General features: G+C 52.0%; 1 protein-coding gene across 2 annotated transcripts in view; it reads right to left on the bottom strand.

Moving 5' to 3' along the window:
- Positions 1 to 5,797, bottom strand: part of GATA3 (GATA binding protein 3) — a 71,897-nt gene extending 66,100 nt beyond the window's left edge. The window contains exon 1 of one of the 2 annotated variants that reach the window (XM_048500950.1): positions 5,478 to 5,797. The gene's annotated coding sequence lies outside the window, so the exon portion shown is untranslated. Of the gene's footprint in view, positions 1 to 110; positions 135 to 5,477 lie in introns of those variants that run through there. The other variant, XM_048500952.1, reaches the window with a different exon arrangement.
- Positions 5,798 to 6,000: the final 203 nt, after the last annotated feature.

The raw sequence follows: 6,000 nt of genomic DNA on the forward strand, positions 1-6,000 counted from the left end.
CCCCTTCCCCGCACCCACCGGTTTCTCTACCACCATTCCCTTGCAAACTAACCTCATTAAAATGCAAATCTTTAAAAATCTTTTGGAATGAATCCTAGCGGAGGCCTTACCTGTCATATGGGTGGGGGGGCTGCAGCCATTAAAGCCGGGCTCGGCGCTCTTCTCCTAGCTCTTTCCCAGACACCGAATGGTTTCAGGGTGTCGATCACGTGACACCTTTCAAGAGGATTTTCCCGTCTAGGGTTTCAAATGAGAAATTACATAATTGGAACAAAGGAATTGGCCCGGTTTTCGGACTGCGAAGGGCCTACTCCAGGTCCTAGGGGCATGTTTCGAAACCTGGCAACTCGTAAAATCCTCGCCTCTAAGCTTGTACGGGAGATAAATTATGGGATTCCCCACCCCCCACCTCCATCAGAGGCGTCTTGTCAGAAGAAGATCCAAACGACTGCAGCGAGCTACAGCAGACAGCAGCGTAGATGGAAACAAAGTACTCCCCACACCCGAACGGGGCTGGGGGCCGGAGCCGTATCTGCCTCTGAATGGCCGCTCATTCCTCCGGCTGACTGCGCCGCTTAACGAGCTCTATCCCCAGCCGACGATGCCTGCCCATTTGGTCGAGTTGATTTCAGCCGCAGTTCTGAGTTGGTTTTGGGAAAAAAATCCATTTGATCAACCAGTTTCGTCTTAATATGCGTTAGGTTTTAGGTTTCAACTCAGCCAGTATGCCTTGAATCTCGATGTGGAACTCGGAAAGGAACGAAGGAAAAGGATGGATAGATAGATAGATAGATAGATAGATAGATAGATAGATAGATAGATAGATAGATAGATAGATAGATAGATAGATAGATAGATAGATAGATAGATAGATAGATAGATAGATAGATAGATAGATAGATAGATAGATAGATAGATAGATAGATAGATAGATAGATAGATAGATAGATAGATAGATTTTCAATGTGATGACGTTATGACTGTCAGAGCTACAGGGAAATTCAATGCGTGAGTTTGCCATAAATCCACTAGGTGGCCTTAACAAACTATTGTTTGTACATTTGTTTCCTTCCTCCGTTTCCACAATACAGGGTAATACTGACCTACCTTTCAGGGTAATTTTAAGGGTCGCTGAGATAAGCCAGGAACCTAAGTGTGAGGTGATCTTTGAACCCTCAGGACTATTTAAATGCACACACCAGCCCCGGCTAACTGGAGTTTGCTGGATGAATTCTATTAACTCAGGTTGAACTGCCCCCCCCCCCCACTGTATTCGAATGCTACCCGATTTAATGGCAGGGATTGGGTGGTCTCTGGGGGAGGGAATAGTGCTGGGCTTGGGACCCTCAGCCCATTGGCTCTCCACATGTCACAATAATTTCATGTTAGTTCATTTATATCTCTGGCCTTTGTCGCTTTCCTTTCCTCCCTTGTATCCTACCAACAACCCTGTAATACAGATTAAAGGCTGGATATATGTGACTGGTCCAAACCAGACCAAGCTTCCCCAGTGGGGATTCGAACCCAGATATTTCAAATCTGAGTCCGACCCCTAACCACGACACCACCAGGATTCTCCTAAGAAGAAACAGAGCAGGTGTCCCCTAATGTTGAAGGGGAGAGTCGTGGGATGGTTGCCCCTAAATTCTAAGGAGATCCACCCAATGATGCCGGAGATCTCTTGAAGGGTCACTTGTCTCTCTGATCTGCTCTGTCACTTTCTCTTTCCCAGTGGGTCTTCGTCCCTCCTGCCGGGCCTGCCTTTGAAACCCCAATAACTCTGGTTCCGTGATGGGTATTGCGGGGTAAATGGCCTGTGGGAAAGCCGTGCCATATTCTCCAGCGGGCGACAGCTGAAGTCCCCTGGACTCTTTTGGCCCGCAAAACTCATGCAGGGGGAAAATAATAATAATAATGTCATCCCTCCCATTCCCACAAACCTCCACGGACATTTGTTTTTATTAGGCCCCTTCCGCACACGCAAAATAATGCGTTTTCAAACCACTTTCACAACTGTTTGCAAGTGGATTTTGCCATTCCGCACAGCTTCAAAGAGCACTGAAAGCAGTTTGAAAGTGCATTATTCTGCTTGTGCGGAATGAGCCTTAGAGAATGTCAGTTTTGGGGTTGGTTTTGCACAACGCCTTTCGAGAATGGTCCGATTGGTCCGATTGGTCCAAACGCAGGAAAAACCGAAGGATGGCTGAGTCCAAAGATCTTCCGCGGATCAGGCTGGTTGCCCGATCCACCAGCCATTTCAGCAAACCAATAGGTACGGCTATGTTCTGTTTTCAAAACCTTGTTGGGCTACGAAGCTTCGGTGAAAGCAAATGACGTAGATTCCGCGCTTTAGGGACAACGAGTTCATTTATCACGATTGCAACTCGTTATAAGTACACTGTGCGGAATGAGCCTCTGAGTTTCAGGATCCCGGCTTAACTTGTCTGAGAAGTAGCGTTTTCACACCCGTCCATAAGCCTACAACTGCAGCCTTTCTCCCTCGGCCATTAAAAAATGAAGGGGAAAAATCACATTCAGCCTCGCAGTAGTTCTGAACTAACATTGGTTTGGGGTAGACAGTTTCTTTCCCAAGTCAATACCCCCGGTCGCAAGACGGATCTTCCAGAAAGGTTGCGTGTCTAAATCAGCCAGACACCCCGTGTCGGGCGTAATTGGTGGAGGGATCACAGCTAATTCGACGGCACCCGACCGAATGGATCGAGGCCAGCGAAGGACGCCGCTAGCCCTGAAGTTTAAAAAAAAGCCATACTGGCAAAGGCCCAAGTCAAATGGAATCAGTGTAAAGCTTGGGTGCGAAAATCCATACACGTTTAACCAGAATCGTGGGATTGCTACATTTAGGGGTTGGAAATACACGTCAGAGCACACACGGGACTAGAACACCCACCCATCCCCCAAATAGAGAGGCATACAGAAACCCGAGCGCCCCAGGGAGCGTTTCTCCCATTCGTTTCCATCGGGTTTGCGCTGGAGGAGGCCACGCAGGAATGCGTCCCCAAGCAACACGGTCGCCTGCCCAGAAGCGGAGCGAATGGAAAGCCGTCCGCCGGTGCCAAGTCCCCAAACATCCAGACAAAATAAAGCGACAGGCGAGTCGGGGCAACAGAGGAAAGGGGGGAGGGATAGAAAAGGGAGTTGCGGATGGACCCGGTTTGGGAACGCGACAGCGAAGCACGTTTACGCACGGGTCATCTGGAAAAGGCTGCGCTTTCCGCCCGGGTCCGTTCAACCGGCTAGTTCGGAACAGCACCAGACGGAGTCCCACCTACCGAGAAGAAATCCATGTCCCTGGGAATAATTCGAGACCAGCCTGTCTGTTGTGCGGGAGCCAATTCCGTGGAAAGCAACGCGTTCCCTTCCATCTAAGCTCGCTCCGGATCGAGATCACGCTCAGCATCCGCTAAGGGTCTGGCCGATGCACCCCTGAAGGACATTCCGATCCGAGCGTGACCGGCGCCCCCCCCCCCCCCCAACGTTAACAAATAGGCACGGCATCTCAAGGCCCTGGAACGAAGTCCTTACGCACGGCACACAAATACACAGCAGGGAAATGTTCAAACCGAGGGACCGACTCGGCCTGTTTTAGCCATTTCTTCCCGACCGGCCTCAAGGATTTCACGGAGGAGTCGGTGAGTCCCCGAAGGATCAAGCGGTTTCCGGATCGCAGCGTTCTCCCTTTAAGCTTAATCCAACATTGTACACACAAGCATATACACCAACACAGTGCCGAAGGAGGGATTCTAGAAATTCCTGCAAACCATTGTTTTTTTTTCGCCCTAAAGCTAACACAGGCCCAAGATCAGAGGCTCGCTCTTTCCCAACGCAAATAACGTTTTTCCAAAAAAAAGAAAAAACACCTTCACTTTTAATTTGTTAGCGAAGGAGTTCTTTCTAGCCGCTTGTCTGCCGCTTATTTCAGTGGCATTTGTCAAGCGGGGGTCTTCTCGAGCCTAACAAAAGACCCTCGCAGCTAAATCACTGATCTCCATTAAGCACTTAACCATTCACTTAACCGATTTCGTTTTGACATTTCGGCGGGTCACTGCAAACCAAGCAGAGCCCTTCAGATTTTCACACTGCCCCGTCACCCAAAGAAAAGTGTTTCCGAATTTTCTTTCTTTCTTTCTTTCTTTCTTTCTTTCTTTCTTTCTTTCTTTCTTTCTTTCTTTCTTTCTTTCTTTCCCGCCCTCCTTATCTCACACAACAGAATTTTGAAACACCACCTGGCTAATTTGGGGGCAGCCATTGATCCCTGGATGGAGAGAAGTGCCGAAGAAACAAACCTTTCCACACCCAAACCAAGAGGAATCGTGGGTTTCAAATGGTAGCTGTGGGGTCTGATTTATCCCCGGGTTAATTTGCCTCTCTCTCTGTCCCCCCCAGCGTTTCTACACGTTTATCTTCCTGATCTGGAGCCGAATATAATTTTAACGCTTTTTTCTTCCAGTCCACAGACACGGGATCCGTGGTAAATGCCGAGGGGCATTCCCTGCGATTGAGGCATTTTAGAACTGGAAATAGGGCCGTTATTTTAGGGCTGGTGGGATCGCAGAAGGAAGGCGCGGAGATCCTGAGATCCCTATTTTGGAGGGCACTTCTGGCTATACAGGTGGAAGAAAGTCAATCAGAAAAAAAAACCAATTGGGAGTCGGGAGAGAGAGAAGAGAGTGAAATTGACCAGGGTGGACAAAGGCGGCCCTTGAAGGAGGAAATTGACGAGATAGATTCGGAGGCAAGACCAAAAATTACACAAACGTTTATCTGCCCTTCGCCGCCGCTTCGAAGTTCCCCAGAATAGTCGAAAAGTCACACACATGCCGTAAATGCAGACGGGAGATGCTTCTTTCTAGCCTGACGCTTCCTAAGGCCTCGAGATGGGTACAATCATGTTTCAAACCGCGCACTGCGCCACGCTCGAAGCCAGAGCCTGCAACTTGTTTCCAACGCCTGGCGCGCAAAATCCCCCCCCCCCTCTTGCGCTCCCAGGCCCTCGCCGTCTTTAAAGGGAACAGATCGGCCCCGGAGCGACCAGAAATTCTCCCCTCCCCTCTCCCTAAAACCCAGCCTTGTGCCGGAGCTTTGAAACCGACCTCCCGTCTTTCCACCGCCCCAAATTCGGCCAATTGCCCCGTCGCGTCCACCCGTCTCCTTCTCGCCGCGATCCACAAGACTTCTTCTCCCCCGAGGCCAGTATTTTGATCCCCGAGGGGCAAGTCCGTGGCTCCCAAGTTGACCAGCCCCTCCGGTCTCTTTCAAGGTCACCGGCCCAGACAGGGTAAGCCGGGGGAGCGAACGGCCAAGGCGATCCCGAGGAACCCTCCCCGGCGCAGGCGGAGGAGAGGGAAGGCCCGGGTGGGTTTCTTTTGGGGGGCCCCACGTGGAGCCACAGAAAATGAAGCCACGGGGGACCTCGCGGGAGGGGTTTCCCACCAAACTGGGGCCGGTGCTGGACTCACCTGCAGCGCCTCGGGGGTGGCGGGAGGTTTATGGGATGGCTTCAATGGCTCTCCTGCGGGTGGCCTTCTGGGCGCTCAGAACTGGAGAGGCGAGTGTGGGTTGCCCGGGCGGCGCGCATGGCTGCAGCTGCTGGCGGGCGCCGGGAGCGGAATGGGGGTGACCCGCATCTTCCACGCAGCCAGCCGCGATCTCTCTCCCACCTGCCTCCTCCTCTTCCTCGCTGTGCAAGAGAGAACTCTTCCGGGTTGGGCTGGAGCGCAGGACGAGTGGAGTGGGTGGGAGGAAAGATGACGGGCAGGTGGTTTTGACGCACCCCCTCCTGCGGCTGGCGTGTGGGGCTGTCGGGAAGGAGGGGGGAGGAAGGGGGAGGGGACCGACGGAGGCCTCTCCCGGGCCGGGGACTCGAGGCGAGAGCCGTGATGTCACGGCAGGCAACCCGGGCCGGGCACTCCCCTGGCAGGGCGCTCGGCCCCCGGTGGAGACAGAAGAGGCATCTGCGCGAATCAATGGGCTGACAGCAAA

The sequence above is a fragment of the Sphaerodactylus townsendi genome, linkage group LG06 (assembly GCF_021028975.2).
Source record: "Sphaerodactylus townsendi isolate TG3544 linkage group LG06, MPM_Stown_v2.3, whole genome shotgun sequence".
NCBI classification, from domain to species: domain Eukaryota; kingdom Metazoa; phylum Chordata; class Lepidosauria; order Squamata; family Sphaerodactylidae; genus Sphaerodactylus; species Sphaerodactylus townsendi.